Source organism: Anguilla rostrata, chromosome 3 (assembly GCF_018555375.3).
Source record: "Anguilla rostrata isolate EN2019 chromosome 3, ASM1855537v3, whole genome shotgun sequence".
NCBI lineage: Eukaryota > Metazoa > Chordata > Actinopteri > Anguilliformes > Anguillidae > Anguilla > Anguilla rostrata.
In genome coordinates, this window is record NC_057935.1 from 30644846 (window position 1) to 30666995 (window position 22150).

The 22150-nt window shown below is 37.0% G+C and overlaps 1 protein-coding gene across 5 annotated transcripts in view; it reads left to right on the top strand.

Moving 5' to 3' along the window:
* ubr3 (ubiquitin protein ligase E3 component n-recognin 3) overlaps positions 1–22150 on the top strand; it is a 412017-nt gene that overhangs the window by 312557 nt on the left and 77310 nt on the right. The gene's annotated exons all lie outside the window — the stretch shown is intronic.

The window sequence follows — 22150 nt, forward strand, 5'->3', positions numbered from 1 at the left end:
GACTTGTTAATTGAATATAATTAACAACATAACTTTATTAACATGTATTTTTATAAACAACAAATATTTAACATTTCCAAACTTATTGAAACAAATAAAATATTTATTTTTACAGTGCTAAACATTTGTGTAAACAAATTAAATTGCCTAAACATTCTTAGATATTAAGTAGGAAATGAAACAATAGGCTTATAGCATATTTAAGTAGTGACAGTGTTAATAAATGAAACGAAATAAAACTGATCGAAATTGCCTGTTAGAGAGATGAAAATGTGATTTAATTAGCGACAGTCAAATTAAATCAAATGAATTTATTTTGGTCAAACAGACGGTCTTTTCGTTTACAAAAAGGCAGCATAAGTAGAATAGAATGAACCCTTTATTAGCACTTATTTCTTTAAACAGAACAAAGATTTAACATTTCCAAACGTTTTGGAATAAATCAAATAAGCAAAATGTTTATTTTTACAGTGCTAAACAAAGTAGGCTATGTTAAAACGAAATAAAATAGACCGGCATTGCCTGTCTTTCCGACTGCGACGGTTGAATTAATTTGGTTACCACTGTCAGTCAGAGCTTTCCATTTGTCATTGTCCCACTTATATTTCACCCCTCGGGCAAAATGCTTGGGCCACACTCAGCTGCCCCTGGCCCCTGGTAGATTATTCTGGCAACAACATTCTGAAAAAGTATGCATCTTAGAAAAACATTAACAAATGGCGATTATGACAGATTTTTTGCATGTGTGTCGATGACCGTCGATGACCGTCATTAGTTGTGGTGCGGAAATGCTGCAGCTCTACATAAAAGATGCTGCATGTAATGAAACGTTGTCAACGATTTTTCATAATTTCTTGGAAAATACTATTATTATTGAGGACCTCTGGGCATAGCCAAGCCATATGTTTGCTAACAGACCTAGCTGACATTGTTTTCTGGAGTAAAACAGAAACTGTATTATTGAATTACTGTCGCTGTCTCTATCTACTGAACACAGATAAAATTTCCTCATTGTTATGTAAGTATTACTGCTCAAAATATTTAGGTTATATACATTATTTTTGAAATTGAGTGTCGTTAAACAGGTTAGTGGTATTATATAATGTGGAAATGTCACACTAATGTAACCGTTAGTAGTGCAATAGTTTTTGTGATGCATGCAACAGTGATAACAAGAGTGTTAGAACATTGCCAAAACGTGGTGGACGGTTGAAAATTGTTTTCATATTGTCCCATCCCCGTCCGTCATTATGCTGAGACATAGCTAAACCATTTTTATTGATAGTATTTGAGTTTCTGTGCAAACGCGCAAAAACACACTGGTATAATAAAACAATGACGGTAAATATAGCCTATATATATAGTCCGCTTTGTTCCATTGCTACCATAATATAACACACTTCCTTGTGTCTACAGCTGCAGTTTCTCGCTGCAATTACTAATATTGAATATAAACAAAAGACGCAATTTATAGGCCTAGTCTGCCAATGTAGAAATAAATAATACGGTACTCTGCGGGCAGCACGTTTTTTTCAATGTCTCAATGTTTCAATGTATTTATTTGAAACATGTAGTATTATTCTATTCTATTAATGGATTGGAATATGTGTCTGACGTACTGTTGCATGGTATACCGAAACTTCAGCACTTTTTCGGTACTTAAAAAAAAAAAAAATGTTCGGTATTAGAATTTTCCAACGTTCTGTACTTTTGGGTCAAATGTAAAAGCCAGGGAAATGTGTCTCCCGCATTACTGATTGAGAGGATGAAAGGTGTAATTTGTCAGAATCTTCGCTGGATGGCAGTAGCAACTAAGGTAGCCAAGTCAGGTGACGTGCGCTTGTGCATTCAGCCTCGTTGATACAGTGCAAGCTTCGACTCAGTTCACTTCAGTAGCGATAGGTGTTCTAATTTGGAAATATTTTATTAAAGGAAGATGCTGTATTGTTATTAAAATACGCAGTTTTTAGATCTATTATAAAGTGAAAGACCTGTTTAAAGATTATTTAGTTTACAATAGAAATATATTTAATATATTTTTCCATGGGCGTCGCAGCTATTATATGACGGTGGGACAAGTCCCACCCACTTTTTAAAATTATTAGTTTAGACCCCCCCACTTTTACCATGCCGAAAATTAGCGCGTCCGTCTATACACTCTGCGCTCTTTTCAGAGCGCTGTGTCAGTGCTTCATTATCAAATCCATTCCGCTTGCTTATTGAGAGAATGCCCAAATCAATGAAATTCCATTCACTGCTACCTTGCACCCAGGCAGATTCTCACATAGCACGCACACACATATACATGCCATATCTAGCTAGCCAAGTTAAGATAAAACCACAAGTATAACGTCCTTATGAAAACAAACTAGCTAGCTAACGTTATCGATAACATTACATTATAAAAGCAAACTACATAGCTAGCTAACGATGGCAGTAGCAACTAAGGTTGCCAAGTGAGGTGATGTTGCGCTTGTGCACTCGCTCGTTGATACAGCGTAAGCTTCGACTCAGTTCACTTCAGTAGTAATAGGTGTTCTAATTTGGAAATATTTTATTATAGGAAGATGGTGTATTATTATTAAAATATGCTGTTTTTTTAGATCTATTTCAAAGTGATTGACCTGTTTAAAGATTATTTAGTTTACAATTGTTTAATTTTTGAAATATATTCAATATATTTTTCTATTGTTTAGTGTTGTAAAACTATAGGCCTATGCTTATTAATATGTTGAACAGGCTTCAACTTAAAGGTTGTTAATAAGCCTCGAAATTCGAAAATAAGGTGAACCCTTGTGGACATTATGTTTCTGTTTTCTTAAGGTAATTTCAGTTTCGTTAGGTACCGAGTATCGAATCAGTATCATTTAAGTTTCAAGTATCATTTCAGTATCTAGTATCGTGATACTAAACCTGGTATCGGTATCAAAGTCAAAATTTTGGTATTGTGACAACAATAGTCTAACGCCTTTTTTAGTTGCGGTGCGGAAGCGCTGCAGCTCTACATACACGCCAGGCCATCTAAGTGTTACGACATGCCATCTAAGTGCTACGACGTAGTAAAGGCCTTTACGGCAAGTGACCAGCACACATCCATGGCGAAGCAACTAAGTATTCCGACAGCGTCTCTTAGCACAAAATTGGCCATAAGTCATCAATATTTTATACGATCATCATGATATTCAGTAGATATGTTGGGTGAAGGTATATGATCATGAGGACAAAACCATTTTAAAATCGCTCCATAGGGGCGCAATAGTGCCAATGCTTGGACCCCTCCCAACGCCGCTTGCCGCTTTAATAATTATTATTATTATTGTTATTATTTAAAATTATGTTACGTTCACTACACATCTTTTTAAGGCTTTAATATGGAAGGATCAGATACACAAGTGTCACGCATTTTGTTTTCCCCTCTACATTGCATCACATGTGTATGAGAGAACAGGAACTAATGTACTTCTGAAATGGTGTGGATGAAATATCTCTGCACTGTATAAAAATAAAACTCCGAACTGCATATAAATAAATGCAGTTATAAAATCCTTTTGGAAAATGAACATATTGGATGGCAGAAATTTAATCCCTTGGCAAATCTTGCCAATCCTTGCCCATTTAGGGGGTACCCTATTTAAAGCTTTATAACTCCAGATGTGAACACCACAGAGACTTGAAAAACGGCTTAAATGAAGCAATACATTTTTACCATTTAAAATACTAGCTTAGATTACTTGGAATTTATGATTTTGGAAGAAATAAAGTGCCACAAATGCAACTTGTCTAGGAAGAAATCTAAAATGAATCTTTTTTTAGTTCGCAATGAAATACTGGGAGATTGCATACAGCAGGTTAAAATATACATGTCATGGATCAAAAACTTTTGACCACAAGTTTATAAAATCTAAGGGTGGATATGTAGAACTACTAAAGATCTATGAAGCAAAAACTAAGCAGTGTACCCATCGTCTCCAAATCTACCCAAAATGTCTAAATTATGCATGGCTGTAAATCACAACATATTCATGTATTTCACTACAAATCGACTGTTTCGACTCAAGAAACTCACTGTTGCATCATTTGCAAGTGGAAATTACAATCTTTCCGTCAGTACAGTGGTCTAAAACAGCTAGGGGTACAGAAACATAACCAAAATCTCTCCAAAAAGGAATATAATACTTTTTGTCCATTGTAAAGCATTTAATGAGCCCTTTATGAAGGTTTAAAATTAAACATTGATATCAGATTTAAAATTAATGCAAAAATATTGTCACACAATGCTGTACAGTACCTAAATGTGTAATAATGAACTCTTGTATGTATTTCTATACTTTGTACTCTCGTATGTTTTCTTGTATGGGGATGGGACGACATTAAAACAATGTTCAACTGTCCACCAAGTTTTCGCAATGTTAAAACACTCGCGTCATCACTGTTGCATGCATCACAAAAACTACTAGACTAACAACGAACGCTTACATTACAGTGTGAAATATCCTCATTATATAATACCACTAACCTATTTAAAGACACTCAATTTAAAAAATAACGCATATAACCGAAATATTTTGAGTAGTAATACTTGCATAGCAATGATGAAATGTTATCTGTTTTCAGTAGATAAAGACAGAGGCAGGAAATCAAAGATATACTTCTGTCTTACACCAGAAAACGATGTCAGCTAGGTCTTATCAGCAAACATATGGCTTGGCTATGCTCAGAGGTCCTCAATAATAATAGTATTTTCCAAGAAACTACGAAAAATCATTGACAACGTTCCGTTAGGTGCAGCACCTTTTACTGCTACCACAGAGTGAATGCATAAGTGAATGCGATAACAAAACTTTCGATTACGCTGACCTATAAAACACTATTCCAAAAGCAAAATTAGACATGTTATACATCGTTAGAAAGCTTATACTCTCACCTTCTGAATAAATTAATTGTCAATCAAGCCAGACTGTACTAAAAAGGACGACAACGTCGTAAACACACGTGATATTACGCACACCTATTTTGGAAGGTACCCAGGCATCACAAATGCGCATATATTTTACAAACGGATTGTCCAAGGCAATATATGACCACTCAGTCTAAAAAGGGACATCTGTATGCGTAAAACCAATGGTAAGGTTGTATATTTATTCAATATATAGTCCCTGATATTGACTGTAGAACATACTTGGTATCATTTAAAAAAAACTTTTTCTCATTTATTTTGTTATTCAGTGAGCAGAGTTTTCTCTGCTTTATTGGCATATCTTAGGGCTATTGTCGGGTTTATGTTGTTGCTATGACGGAATACAATTTTTGAGTGGTCAAACAATATTTTTATGAATGCCAAGATAGACAATATTGTCCATTATGTCATGGGAGGGGGGTGTAGTTGCAGATGAGACTGCAGGGAGGGGGTGCTACTGAATCTGAAATGCTACTGTATTTATTTCATATTTATTCAAGCGGACTGGACTCCGTTACCTATTTAAATGCAAGTCTTAAATTAGTCTAAAAATTACATATAACTGTCTAAAAGGGAAAAAATCCAACTTAATACATATACATTTTAGTTATATTGATAGACTAATTAATTCTGTAGTCGCGACCATTAAGTACTGCAAATGTCGCTTCTTCTCTAATGGCTAGTTTGCTTCCTGCTACTTGGGTTACAACTGTGAATATGTAACGGATCGCTAGAAATGCTAGTAGGGACCAGCCTTTTTCATATTAACCTGAAACACACAAGACGGGACACTTCTACAATATGATCTCAAGTAAAGACAAGTTCCTTTAATCTCTATGCAGTGGTCGATACACGTCTCCATAGCAACTAAAGCTAGCAAAAAAAATCGCGAATGTACTGAAAAAAATACCTCTGGAGGATAACAAGGACATTTTTTTCTACATAACTAGGTACAGGTTGTTACTTATATTTTGCCTATTTTATATAGACTACAGTTGAAAATCTGATGTTTTCCTGTCTACCGAACGAACCTGGTTGATAGATGCTCACACTCCATAAGTAGTAGGCTATTACTGAAATATTATGATTTAGACTAACCAGTAATATCAGCAACTTTTAGCGAGCTAGCCACTTCAATTGAAGTCTCCTTTTTGCTTTCAGAAGAGCAGTGGAAGGCAATGATAGCTTGGAAAATATTAATTGCAGTTTGGATAGCTTTCAGTGAACTGTCAACCCCATAATAAAGTTGCCATTTCATTGTAAACAGTCGTGTCTGTTTTTTCATTATTTTCGGCTGTATACCAACTGTGTGCGGACAACTGGGTACTCAGTTAGGCAACAGATATGGAGCCTGTCATGTTTGTGGTGGCTACTCCATAGGCAAGGGTGTATTTCAAATTAAATGAAAAGAAGATGGGCAGTGGCGAGGATAAAACGGCAGTTTATAATTCAAAACGGAACCCGACGATTAGCACCGATGTATTCAATATAGTTCGCTACACTCGTTATAAGCACATATCTTTAAACTAAAAAAAGAACCGATACTTTACATATTGCGTTATTCATCAACACTCTACCACTTTATTTATATACCAAGTCCTCACTGTGTACCATTTTCCTATGACATGATTTCAGTTTCCAGTCCGAGAGAGTAGCCTACACTAGACTGTCATCCGCCATTACCGTTGTTTTTGACCGTTTTCGCGAAAGGAATTATGGGATTCTTCCCAGTCGGAGCATGCACGGATGCACACTTCAAATTTTGATCAAATGGAGTGCAAATCCGGGTACTTTATCCATGCTCTGCACTACCAAAATTCGGTTTGGACTTGCACTCCAAGATGGAGGCATGCTCCCTATGCGCACTCGGAGCATGGAAGTATGCAGTTTGGGACACAGCCTTGGTCTACATCCTACCCCATTTCTGTGAAATTACTGTAGCGTTTTTGAATAATCTGGCTTCAAACCTTCTATGTAATTCAGTACAGGCTAAAGCGAGAAATGTGAAAATTTGGTTTGGAATTTCTCTGTAAATTTTTGAAGGTCTCACACTTTCGATCCTTGCTCATGAGAAAAGGGGTCCTGATCTCCATACTGGCTCAATTGTGTGGAGTTTTACTGTAGCATTTTTAAATAATCCCACTACAGACTTTCTGTGCATGTCAATATATCTCCCCTTTGTTACGTCACTTGCCGATATGTATATTTTATTGGGGATGTGGCTTAGAATGCCTACTTTTTACTGCATTTCAGCCCATATGGTTTGTATTGTATTAATTTTTTTCAAACCATCCTCTACATAAGCGCAGAATTTGAAATCCATTTAAAAGTTTAACCTGCATGTTGCCCTTAATTTATTTGTCTATGAAAATACATCGCAGGTGCAGTTGGAAAAACTTCCATGTTTTTTCTTTGATAACTGAACTTGATTACCTCAGAGGTTAGACATGTTTGATGTTAAAACCAGGAATCTTTTGATAGTAGTCTCATAGTTATTTGCTCTGCTTCCAAGCAGGGCAAAGAACTATAAGACTACTATCAAAAGATATTGCATATTGGCAAAAGGCCAATTTAATATGCAAATTTTCATTTTCAGACAGTCCCTGTCTACAATCATACCCCCACACTTCACACCTCACCGAATCAGCGCAGCCAGGTTGACCCCCTCTCTCTCAATTATGCCCCCCTCCCTCATAGAACTGCTTAAAAATAGAGTCTTTTCTTTATCTAGTAAGTTACAGTTGGAGTTAGAGCAAGAATTTGATTAAGAGAGAATAAGTCAGGAGGTACTTAAACCCTTCGTGCACATTTCAAATCTGCCCAGTCCTTTACATTTAGGGGGTGCCATTTAAAGCTTTATAACTCCAGATGTGAGCATCATGGAGACTTGAAACATGGCTTAAATGAAGCAGGACATTTGTACCATTTACAATAATATATTCATAATTTAGGAAGAAATAAAGTTCCACAAATGTAATTGTCTAGGCAAAAAAGCAAAAATGAATTTGCTCTTTTTTTAGTTTGCAATGAAATACTGAGAGATCCCATATATAAAACAGGTTACACTATACATGTCCTGGATCAAAAACTCCTTGACCACAAGTGCGTAATATCTAAGGGTGGATATGTAGAATTACTAAAGATCTATGAAGCAAAAACTAAGCAGTGTACCCAGTGTCTTAAAATCTATCAAAAATGTCTGAATTATGCATTTCTGTAAATCACAACATAATCATGTATTTCACTACCAATCAACTGTTTTGACTCAAGGAGCTCACTTTTGCACCATTTTGAGAATGAACAAGCTTTCCATCAGTACAGTGGTCTAAAATATCTTGGGGTCCAGAAACATATCCAAGATCTCTCCAAAGATTCTTTTTGTCCATTATAAAGCATATAAATGAGCCCCTTAGGAAGGTTTAAGATGAAACATTGATATCAAATAATGCTAAAACATTGTCACACAATGTGGCACAGTACCTAAAAGTGTAATCATTAACTCTCATGTTTTTTCTGTTCTCTACAATATGTATGATTTCTTGTATGGGGATGGGATGACATTAAAACAAAATTCAACTGTCCAACACGTTTTGGCAGTGTTCCAACTTTCGCGTCATATCTGGTGCATGAAACACAAAATTACTAAGATACTAACGAATGCTTACATTACAGTGAAATGTAGAGAATAAAGTTTTGCTGGGTGCAGTGTTCTTTACCATGCATAAGGCTGCGATAATGAGACAAAACGTTCGGTTACGCTATAAAAAAGTGAAACTAAACATATTATACATCGTTAGAATGTTAATTCTATCACCTATTGGATACATTAATTGTCAATCAAGCCAGATTGTACTACAAAGGGCGACAACACCATAAACAGCATGTGTGGTATTACACGCAGCTACTTTGGAGGGTACCCAGGTGTCACAAATGAGCGTATATTTCAAAAACGGGTTGTCCAAGACAACATATGACCACTCAGTCTCTATAGGGACAACTCTATGAGTAATACCAATGCCAAGATTGCATATTTGTTCCATAATTAGTCCCAGATATTGACAGTAGAATGACATGGTATAATTTTAGAAAAATTTGTTTTGTTTATTTCGTTATTCAGTTAGCCGCGTTTTCACTGCTGTATTGGCATGTCTTAGGGCTATTATTGGGAATACATTCTTGCTATACACTTTTTTAGTGGTGAAAGAATATTTTTATGAATGCACAGATAGACACTGTTGTTCAGTGTGTCATGGGTGGGTGGTGTAGTTGCAAATGAGACTGCAGGGAGGGGGTGCTTGTGAAATAGACGACCGGCACGACAATGGTGGCATTTAGAAACTCATATTCGGCATAGTTGTTATGTATCATCTGCTAATAAAGCTAGAACAGTTTGTTTTTTCAACTCATAGTTTGGTTGCAGGAGCAATGAAAGTCTGAGTTGAGCAATCTAGGCACATCAGCTTGCAGACTATTAGGGGGATTGCACAAAGGGGTTAAAATGCCTCTTTTTGAGTCTGTTCCTCAAAAAAAGTGACTTTTGTGATATTAGTGGACCTAGTCAATATTCTAGTATTATAAACTTATGTGTAACGCATTTTGCTGTGTCATCTTCTCAACATTATAAATAAATATAAAACAAATAATAAAACAATGAGGGGCCAATGTGAGTGAAAAACCAGCTGTGAGCCATTAAAAAGCCTTATTTTTTTGCTTTGCATCCTGCTTTGTAATGGTGATAGCATGAAACTTTTATGAATACAATGGTCATATTACGTCAGCTACAAAAATGACACCTTTTGGTAAAGGTGAAAGATGTTTAATTGGTAAATAAACTATATTTTCATGCTCGGGCAGATATTACTATGGGTTTTCCACTAGTAGTTTGAATGTTATTGAAATAACATGCCAGTATTTTTGTATATTGCGGTATACATTATTACCAGGTAACCATCTGACCCTGTTCACCCCCTCTTTCTCCTCCTCTCCATCCCTTACCCACTCACGAGGACAACCTTCCTACAATAACCCCTCCCTATTCCCATTCACTGCTTATCCTGCTACCTTTTCACCCATTTCTTGCCTTCCTCCCTGCCATGTGAAACCCAGCTCTCTGTGTCTGATGTGCCTGCTGGGTTTTTGAAGATCAGTGAGCAGCGCAAATTGCCTGAGGAGTGGAAAATTCCTCTGTCACACAGGCACTCTTATCAGTGATAGCCAGATGGAGCTTGGCGCAGCCACATTATCAATGTGAAATTGCTTTTTCTCCCTGGAAGAAAGAAAGGATTAGCACCCGCTTCCTCTGCCCGTTGCAATGAGCCTCCATCCGCAGGATAGTAACCATCCAAATTTTGTATTATTTTAGGTAACATAAACCTACTTATCTTCTTTTAATAATGTACGATGGGAAAAGCCAGTGTTTTGAAATTTCAGGAATAGGAAAATTTAAATGGGATGAGAAGCATTTGGACTAGTGTGTTTGTTAAATTACAGGAGGATGTATGGTGGAATTGCAGCAAATGTTTGATTCACATGTTTGATTTGGATGACATAGCAGTGCAAGTGGACCACCCGACAGCTTGTATAGTATACTAAGGGGCTGCATCGCTGGTACTCGATGTAGCACAAAAAGAAATGTGAAATTGTTGGCAAGCAAACCCCCCAGTACTGAATGAAACATAACTGGAATTTATGGCCTCAAGATACTACAAGGTGAGGAGAGGCTAGCCGAAGGCAGAGCCATGCAGAGGGCAGCAGGTGGCAGAACCTGTGTATTTACCCCATTGTGTTGTGAGGAGGGAAAAAAATGATGATATGTGAAATGCAAAATGCTCCCAGTCCTAGTTTTTCCTTTCTGAGCACAAGCTGAGAAGTTGCAGTTCACTGTTTAGAGACTGAGCGTCCATCAGACTGCCATCAGACTCCATCAGTGTCTCCCTCCAGCTCCTCCCTGGAATCACTACTGCATGTAAATGTACATGTGAATCGCACCCCCAAAATGTATGTTAATTTTCAACCAGTTCTCTGGGAGTTTCACAATTTTTCATTTTGTATAGTATGAATATAAAAAAACTACATTATTCAAATACCGTTGGAACGTTTTCTGATGTGATTTAAGTGATGTGTTATGTGATTAATGCCATACATATCTGATTACTAGTTTAATGGATTTTATTAAGGGGTGGGTGGGGTAAGCAAGTGGGAAACAAAGTTGGATTTAGATTACTGGCAACCCCAAACCCCAAGACAGATATCGCCCCTCTCTTTGAACTCATGCAGATCAGGGTCCATTAGTAGATTGATAAGTATTTAAATGATAAATATTGCATTCCACTTTACATGTTGAAGTAATTACTAAAATATGTAAAATAAATGATTGACAAGTAATAAACCCAATTGTCTGAAATGTTATTTCACAGACAGCTTATTATGGAATACCAAGATACAAAGATTAAACATATCAAAAACATTTATATCAGATTATATTAGATTTTCAGAAGAGTAATGATATATTAAGGGAGAGGGGATGCGTAGAGATTCTGATCCCAGTGGCGTCATTTTGGTAGGTATGGCAAAGTGATGTTACATGAAGCCTAGCTGCTAAAACGTAAATTTTATGGCAGCGGACTATGCTGTTGTTTACTAAGCTTGTTTACCATTACGACAAAACAATGAAGCTATTCTACAGTTTGCATTAACAGATAATTATGCGTTTATCAGGCAGAAAAAAGAAAGTGTGGTGCATTCTTAAAATGTAGCTGTTTTTTGCAGCATTCAGTTCAATTTTGAATTGTAATAATTGGCAAAACCTGCACATAACACAAATATTTACTTGGGAAATGGATGGATTGATGTTGGTCCCATGATCTTATCGAAAATGCAGAACATACACAAAATAGGCTGTGTAGCTTTAGTCATACAAAACAAAAACAGTAATGTTGTTTTGATTAGGTAATTTGAAGTCTTCAGAATTGACTGTGAAGATGTAAAGAAATTAAGCATACTGATCAGGTGAAATCTGCCGTGCGAGATGGACTGCTATTTATTTTATTTTTTTTTATTTTTTTTACCTTTGGTGCTTGGCCCCCTTTTGTGTATCTTGATTTTATTAAGAAGCCAAGCACCAAAGGTGCAAGGCACTCTATTGCATCCCTTGGTTTGGTTATTATTAGGGGTCCAAGCAGTAAAGCTGCTGGAACCCTATTGTTTTTGTTCCTATTTTTATAATTTTTTCTCGTGGGTTTTGGGTTAAAGGATTATAGTGTCTGTTTGGAATGACGAAAATTGGTAGGACTGTGAAGGCTGCAGACCTCTGAGTGCACAGATTGACTAGTTGGTGGTGCTGTTGGGAATCTTCTCCCTTTGTGGAACCAAGTCGGAACCTGTGAAGTAACACTGATGACCACTTTCCAATTGAGGTTTTATTACGATGCACAAAGAGAGACTCACCTCGGAGCCTCTACAAGTGTTCCGTTCGAATCTCAACGAGACAGCCACAAGTGAGGGTTTAAGTATTCTGGTCAGAGGTGTGATAATTGCCAAGTGTGAACTTAAGTGGGACGTCATTTTTTTCTCAAATCATTTTAGTGCAAACCACACTCCGTAGTTGCAACATTGGTCAATAAGATTTAGCGCAAACCACGCCCCGTAGTCGCATTGGTCAACGCGATGTGTAGCCGCGCCAAGTTTGGTCTTTTATGTATAGTTTATCGTGTGCTGGCTGGCTAGAATTAATTGAATCTCTACCGCGATTTTCTATTTGAAGACGTTTGAGTAAACTGCCATGTAATGTGCGCTACATTCTTGTTTGTGCTTAGATTTTGGTCTTTTCAATTAACAGCACGCATAGTTTAATGCATGCTGGCTGGCTAGAATTCCTTGGATCTCTGCCGCATATTTATTTTACTGTCAACTGTATTTAAGGGCATCTCAGATTTGGTTTGCTGCAAATGACACACCATGTCATGGATCCTAAAAAATGTGCATTTAGATTCATATTAGATTTAATCCATGTATATTAAAGCAGTTAATTAGGGGAAATTAGGAAAATTAGGGGGGGAACAGGAAAAGCCATAAAAAAAATTAGAAGGTCTTATTTTCTTAACTAACGGGGCATGGTCAGCGCTCTCATCGTGCAGAGCAATGGAATCTATTCTGAACATATGTTGTAACTACGCTAAAGTGGTTTGGGGGAAAAAAATGACTCAAGTGGGACACCCATTTGGTCTGCTGTCGGTGACACCCCTTTGAACTGCAGCTATGGTATTTCCGTAAAACAATGATTGAACTCTATGTGGCCATCTGCCTCTTTGGAAAGCTGTTGCAGAGTGTTGCAGGTCAGGGCTTTGTGATGGCCACTCCAATACTTTCACTTTATTGTCTTTAAACCATTTTGTTACAACTTTGGAGGTATACTTAGGATCATTGCCCTGCTGGAAGACCCAGTTGCGACCAAGTTTCAACTTTCTATTTGATGTCTCCTGCAACAAAAGTATGAGTTAACGCTTTGTTTTGGTTTCATTAGTAGACGATACACGACAGCTATGCCAAATATGGAGTTTTGCAGCGCCACCAATGTTGCTCTGGTCGTTCATTTAACAAGCACCCCCTCCCTGCAGTCTCATCTGCAATTACAGCCCCCACCCATGACATAATGGACAATATTGTCTATCTGGGCATTCATAAAAATACTCTTTCACCACTCAAAAATCGTTTTTCGTCATAGCAACAAGATAAACCCAACAATAGCCCTAAGATATACCAATACAGTAGTGAAAACGCTGCTCACTGAATAACGAAATAAACAAGACAAATTTTCAACAATTATACCATCAATCAATCAATCAATACTTTCATTGTCCCTGGAGGGAAATTTGCTTTGCAGGCAGGTATACAAAGGTTAAAACAACACAGACCACATTTTACACGTCAGCCATAAAAGTACAGACACTTAACAGACATGAGATTAAAAAACGAGCAGGAAACACTTGACCATAAAGTGCATAATCTGGGAATTACCAATTATCGATATTTGTCAATACATGGCATTATACAGCGCATTGTTAGGTTAAATAAATAAATAAAAGGCAATCATAACAAGAATGTCATCAAATTAAGCACATAAGAGCAATGTCATTACTTGTGCGTGTTCAGCAGATTAATGGAGGTAGGTATAAAGGAGTTTCTTGTTCTGTTGCACTTAAATTTGGGCACTCTTAATCAATGCCCAGATGCAAGGTGCTCAAATCCTTTTGTGAAATATACATGCATTTGTGACACCTGGGTACTTTCAAAAATAGCTGTGCGTAAATCCCACACGTGTTGTTTATGGAATTGTCACCCTTTTTAGTACAGTCTGATTTGATTGACAATTAATGTATTTAATAGGTGACAGTATAACATTACATTACATTACATTATAGGCATTTAGCTGACGCTCTTATCCAGAGCGACTTACAACAGTGTAACCAAACTCAGGATCAAGTCCACTTAAGTCCATTGAACAAAATGCAGATAAAAAGCCTTTACTATGATAGCATACATTAAGGAGAAACAAGATAGTCTAGATAAGCTTTCTAACGATGCATAACATGTCTAAGTTTGCTTTTAGAATAGCGTTTTATAGCTCAGCGTAACCAAACGTTTTCTCATCATTGCATTCACTTACGCATTCACTCTGTGGTAGCAGTAAGAGACACTGCACCTGACTAAATGTTATCAATGATTTTCATAATTTCTTGGAAAATATTATTATTATTGAGGACTTCTGAGCATAGCTAAGCTATATGTTTGCTGATAGACCTAGCTGACATCGTTTTCTGGATTAAGACAGAAGAGGAGAGCAGAGAGCATTGATATCTGTCTTTATCTACTGAACACAGATAACATTTCATTATCGCTATGTAAGTATTACTGCTGAAAATATTTTGGTTATATATTATTTTTGAAATTGTGTGTCTTTAAATAGGTTAGTGGTATTTTATAATGAGGATATTTCACACTGTAATGTAAGCGTTCGTTGGTAGCTTAGTAGTTTTTGTGTTGCATGCACCAGTTACGTGAGAGTTGGAACATTTCCAAAACGTGGTGGACGGCTGAATACTGTTTTCATGTCATTGCATCCCCATACAAGAAAACATTAGTGGAGTACAGAAATACATGTGAGAGTTAATTATTACACATTTAGGTACTGTATCCCATTGTGTGACAATGTTTTTGCAGTATTTTTTAATCTGATATTAATGTTTCATCTTAAGCCTTCATAAGGGGCTCATTTATATGCTTTAAAATGGACATTTTATTAATTTTGAAGAGAGTTTGGATATGTTTCTGGACCTCTAGACATTTTAGACCACTGCACTGATGGAAAACTTGTAAGTCCCATTTGAAAATGATGCAACAGTGAGTTTCTTGAGTCAAAACAGTTGAGTTGTCGTGAAATATGTGAATATGTTGTGATTTACACCAATGCATAATTTAGACATTTTGGATAGATTTGGAGACACTGGGTACACTGCTTAGTTTTTGCTTCATAGATCTTTAGTAGTTCTACATATCCACCCATAGATTTTATGAACTGGTGGTCAAGGAGTTTTTGATCCAGGACATGTATAGTTTAACCTGCTGTATACATGGGATCTCTCAGTATTTCATTGCAAACTAAAAAAAGAGCAAATTCATTTTTGCCTGAACAGTTGCCTTTGAGGCACTTTGTCTTCCTAAATTATGAATATAGACTATATATGTATAATCTAAGTTAGTATTGCAAATGGTTCAAATCTCTTGCTTCATTTAAGCCATTTTTCAAGTCTCTGTTATGCTCACATCTGGAGTAACAAAGCTTTAAATGGGGTACCCCCTAAATGGGCAAGGATTGGCCAGATTTGACATCTGCGCAAAGAGGTAAGTGTGTTAGGTTAGTTTTTTATGATTGATTTTTTAGGAAAAACATAAACGACATTTCCTCTTAGAGTGATTGAACAGTTTGCATGAAACTTGCAGTAGTATGATCAGTGGATTCTTATCATTAAATGTCATATAAAGAGAGTTCATACATGGAAAAATATGGCTGCTGTGTTATAAAATGCATAAATTATGCAAATTAGGTAAATTAATTCTATACTTGGTTTAGTGAGTCCTGAACGCTGGTATTTGTTCCTACCACAATTACAATCCCAGAATTTTAACAAGCTGTTCATTTTCACTTAATTTGATACTTTTCATGTGTGGAGGGATTATTTATGCTATTTAGACATATTATGTCAGAAATAGCTGTGCATGCTATTGAGATAAAAGTCCAATGTTCACATTGTGCTATATTGGAAACAGCTGCATGAAGAGAGGTAAAAAAAAAATGTTTAACTGATGAAATTCAGGACTGAGGGAAATCAATAGGCATAATTCTTTATTATGTTCCACATGGTTCGTTTTTGTTGCCATGTGTCCACATCTTCACCATTTAGGAGCCTATTGATTCACCTCTTGATCAATTAAATAATTTTGTAACCTCTTTTTGTGCGCAATAAGCACAACGTGAACATGGGACTTTTATTCTAATAGCATACATAGCTATTTCTGACATAATACTTGCAAATGTGCAGGTTTGGCACTCAGCAATCGATTAAACCAAAATGATCACGACTCCTGCTGTTTTTCACCTGAACCAGCATCCATAGGTTCGCCAAGTCACTCTGCGCAGATTTGCCATTTGGATCCAAAAAGCATGCCATATTGGATTTTCTTGCTTTTTGATTTTCTTAAATTTTCTCTCAAAGTCAATCTTCTCTTATACCATATGTCTGATTTGAACTAAACGTGGTATATATGACTAATATCTTTAAAAATCCAGTAATTGTTACATAAAAAAATGTGATAGTAAGCCAAAAAATCTGAATGAGTCTGAATCTTTTTACAAAACACTTAATAAATCCCAAACACTTTTCCATAAAGTGATGAAACTTGGCATGTGCATGTATTACTCTACCCTGATAACAGACATAAAGCAGTGGCACAATCAAACCATTTAATGGTGCTGGAGAGCACAAGAGAAGAAAATTCACTAAAATCAGTGTTCCATCACAGAGATTTAAAACTTGCTGGAGTGTCTAATCAAATCATTAGGTACATATGTCCATGCCTTTTGGGTTGCGTTCATCTTGAATGAGCAACCATTTTGGATATTTCTTCTCTAATTTTCACTTTCATTAGTTCTGGCCTAATCATATGGCTGACATGAATCTTGGCACAGTGATACCCACCCTGCCAATGCTGAGTAAATTTAGCACTGATTGGCCACATGGTGAGGCTATATCAGTTAATTGTGACCTGAAACTGGTGTCACAAGGTCCCACTCCTTAATGAGAATAAATTTGCCTCAAGGACCTATTAGCCTCCTATTATGGATTTACCGCCATTTTGAATAACTTAAAATCACTCAACATCTATGTCCTTCCTTATAGTTTGACTACTTTGCATTTTCTCAAGTTGCTACATTAAAAGTTGTGTCAAATGAATTTGCATGTGGGCATGGTTTTCTTTTACCAAAAACTAATAAATCTTAGGTGGTTTGGCACAAAGTGATGAAACCTGGTGTGTCTTGCTAATTCCATTTTGTGGACAGCCATAAAGAATTGGCTTGATTAAACCACAAATTAGCACTATAGAGCTGAACAAATTTTTAAAAAGAAAAAAATAGTTAAAAATCAGACACGTGTAGATATAAATATGGACATATGAAACATGCTAGGCTGACTGAGCACCAGATTGATAATGACTATTGTCAGATATCTAGTGTTTAGATTATGGCCCTAGAAGAACAGTAATTTGGATACAATATTGTATTGTTTCTAACAATACTGCCTTTTCTCCCCTCTACAAACATCAAAAGAAATTAACTTGGGGCAATTAGAAGTCATGCTGATACCCTAATTTAGCCATGTGATCTATGGGTCCCACCTCCTACAGTGATTGCCTCAGAAGAGACAGCAGAAGACAAAGCCATTAAAGTGAAAACCAACACTGTGGGATTTGTTGTTGTTACATGGAAAATATTTTGCCAGATGAACAAGTCTGGAAACTCTGAGTGGTCAGATGAACAAGTTAGGAAAATCAGGATTCTAGATGCAACACGAATTGGCAGAGTTGTGGCATAATCCTGACTTGGAGAAAACTACAATCTGACCTCACTTGAAAGCAGGGTTTGCTTAGCTTTAGCTCGTTCAGGCTGGAAAGTGGGGACACAATATATATCAATTTCTCAGATAGCTATACATACATGGCCTATATACCATAGTACCATGTGGCAGTTTAATGCATGTTTTATGCATGCCTTATAAGATTAATGATGTTCACAAGAGCACAATTTTTTTTTTTTAAATTCATAAATTGATGAAAAATCATTGCCACTATTTTGGAAATACTATTAGTCATTTTCCTCTGTCCCCAGTTTTGGCCTGCCTGCATGAGACCTATAAAACTTGGTACTTTCGTAGGGGATGTTCATGTGGCCATATGATTTTGGAACTGATTAGCAACTTGGTGGTACTATAACTCATTTGAATTTCTAGCATTCAAACAATCATAACTCCTGCCCTTTCTGAATTAGAGACTTTATTCCAAACTCAGAAGATGTGGCTCCTTATGGACAACTCAAATGGTTAGGAGTCATAATGTCCACCATTTTGGATTTTCCACCATTTAGAATTTTTTGAAAACCCTTTAAAATAAGACGCCTGCTAGAGCATTGATGGATTACCACCAAATTTGGTATGTATATTCCGGAGAGTAGTTTGACCAAAAATGATTAAAAGATAGTTGCAGATTATATAGTGGCTGTAAAGAAACAAATTTGATGGCGAAGGGCACAAAACAGGAAGTGAGCCATGGTGGCACTGTAACAAAACCATTTTTGTTTTGGGCCATGACTCCTGACCTGTGGTCTAGAATTGAAATTCTTTTTTCACCAGATTCCTTGACTCATGCTAAACAAAATGTATATTCCCAGTGTAATATGCGTACGCCAAAATTTTCCACAATTTCAAATTTTTTGCACAACCAACTTTTGCAAACTAGTCTGGGGCCGTTCAGCCTACGATCAGCAAATTAGGCCAGAAAGAATCTTTGAAGTCTGAACCTCAGTAACAATGTATGTATACCCACCGTACATAAAATTGATGTGGGTGTGGCCATTTTTTATTTAAACAGCTGTCACTTATGAAGACTATGTCCAATCCTCATGACATGTGGTATGTAAGTACAGCATATAATTCTGAGGAAGCATGCACATTTTGGCATCTCTTTGTCAATAAGTGGTGCTATAAAAACAATAAATAATTTAAATAATAAATGAATTTAAATGCCTATAACCAGGGGTTAAATTGGGATTTGTTATGTGGGGGGGCTCTGTGGTTTCAGGGTTGCCATGGGTGCACATGTGTGTGCGTATGGACTACAAAATCTGATTGATATCATTTGACAAACTGTAAATAAAATATAACAAAGTGAGACAACCCTCTGCTCTGAACACTAAAACGCTAATCAAAGTCATTTTAGATCAGTGGTTTCCAACCCTGGTTCTGGAGAGCTACAGGGTCTGCTGGTTTTCACAGTGACTCTGCACTTCATGAATCAATTAGAGCAGTTGATTACACAGTTAACTCAACTCAACTGGTATCTTGGGTCTCAATCGGGTGCTGATTTTAAGGTGAAAACAAAAACCAGCAGACCCTGTAGCTCTCCAGGACCAGGGTTGGAGACCACTGTTCTAGATACTGTTGGCAGTGCGCAAAACTACAGCTGATGACAATAAAATCTTTCTGTAAGTGCACTCTCCTGTGTATCTGTATCAAATATAGGAATGGTGTTGTTACCACTAAAGGAGAGAATAATAATGCAAAGTAATATGAATAGAACAGTCTTTTTAATAGTTACGTTAAACCGGAATTAATTTGCATCTTACAATATTACAATATACACAGGCTACCCAACCCTTTTCAAATTTCCAAACCTTTCCATGACTTTTCAAAGTCCCATAGAATTTCAATCACCATTTCCTCGCAATCTTGCTAACCATCTATAAATAGAAAAGTGAAAAAATTGAGAAGCAACCACATGTGTACTCACTGAAGACACATTATCCCAACTAGCTAGATAGAATAATTTTAACTTCCACATCAATACACACAGTGGAAACGGTATGCTAATATTACAGTTAATTCCATCACAGAGAACACAATTAAATTCCATGACTCCATGACTAAAAATTTTGTGCACAACGTCTTACTGTAGAAGTATCAGTAAGACCAGTTAGTTCATCAGATCCCAGATGGGCTGATATGGGGAAGCCTGTGTGGTAGTGTATCTTTGTCTACATGCTGAATGGTCTGCAGACCTTGTGGTAGCTACCCACTTCCTGACATATTTTGTGGGGTCCCAAGAGGTAAGAGGAGGTCCAACCATTTTAATGAACATTAGAGCAGAGACATTTTCAATGTTCAGTTGTGAGCGCAACGGTGTCACAACTGCATTAATTTCCGAGAAACCTCTCTCACACTCTGCACTGCTCATAGCAATGGTTTCCACTGCATTTTTAAGTTTCAGAAGGGTGCATTGATACACTGGCATTCTCTTAAAATCCCTATAACTTTGCTTAACACCAGAGAATCCTATTTTCAAAAGATTCCATAGCTCTCTTACTTCATTTTCCCCATACATTAATGGTAGAGGGCTTGGCCATGTGTTTTTATCCGACGGTCTAATGTCTGCAGAGCCTCAGACAAGTCTTTAAGCTCCTCAAGTGCGTCCATCATCAGCCCAAGGTTTTTAACAAATGCAGTTGAACTCAACTTTGCTGCTAGCCCCTCATACATATATCTTTCACTTGAATTTCGGTTCACATCTTTACTTGCAGCGGTGAGGTGATTGTAGAGTGCAGAAAGATGAAGCCACCCACCTTATCCCTAAGACTCGACCAATCCTTCTCAAACATACACCTACTTCAGAGACTACAGCATCAAGCTCTTAAGTTCTTTGGTGACTGATTATACAGACTTGTCAAGAAAAGCTGTGAAGTGGTTGGTCTCTGTGCGGTGCTTGACTGCATCTGATACAGACAACTCCAACCTATGGTTCAGACAATGCCAGCCTATGAGGCCTGGGAACTTAATTTTCAGTTTTAAGTACACTCCATTTTTTTGCCTATCATTACAGAGGCTCCATCTGAGCAGAATCCCACCAGACATTCTTTAAGAAAAGCATCATCAAGACTATGTTTCAGCAGGCAGTTCAGTAGCTCACTAGTGATTCCATCTGCGGTTGTATTCACTAGCTCAAGAAGATCTAAGAAGAAGGTCAACGGCTCTGAGCTATCAACTGATGTTCTGAGGTACACAACAAGACAAGACTTCCCTGCAGCAGTCCTGGGAAGCACACCCCCTCAGTCAAAGAATCTTAAAGAAAATAAAAAACTGAATATGCATAAAAATATTTTACCACACCTGTAGCCTCTATTCTGAATTTTCAAATGTACAAATTAAATATGCATACATTGTGGAAAAGATATAACACAACACTTCCTTTAAATCCAGCCAAATTTTTTGTATGATCATTGCAATTTCCTAATAATGACTACACATGTAACCTTACATTTAATACACACCAAACTTGGTATGGATAGTTTATGGATTAGGTTTGCAGTCCATGACTATGGCTCAAGGCTGCCGAGTTGCAATAACCGGCTGCTGCCAGCACCAAGGCCGAACCTGTTTAAAACACCACAGCGTCCTTTTGCACAAAAATAGGTACATTTATTATGACATTGTACAAATTGGAAACACACAAACAGGGCAGAGTCAGAAGGACTGACCTTTCTCTCTCAGACCAGAAACGGTCTGAGCTGTCTAAAAGTCACAACCTCACTCACAACGAGAACTGGACAGAGAGATAATCGAAACAAAAGGGGAGAAAGGGGGAGGTCAGTCTTCCGGCCCGCTGCTAACTGAAATTAAAAAGGTGAAGTAAATAAAGAAAACTACCATTAGCCACAATGCCAACCAGCAGTGTTAACCGCTTTTAAATAAACCATAATTATTTAGATATTGACTGAACGAAAATCACAAGTAGAAGACCAAAGAACAAAACTAATAGATGCATTGTGTTGAGGTGCGTGCCTGCAGGACCAGAGAGAGAGAGAGCGAGCGG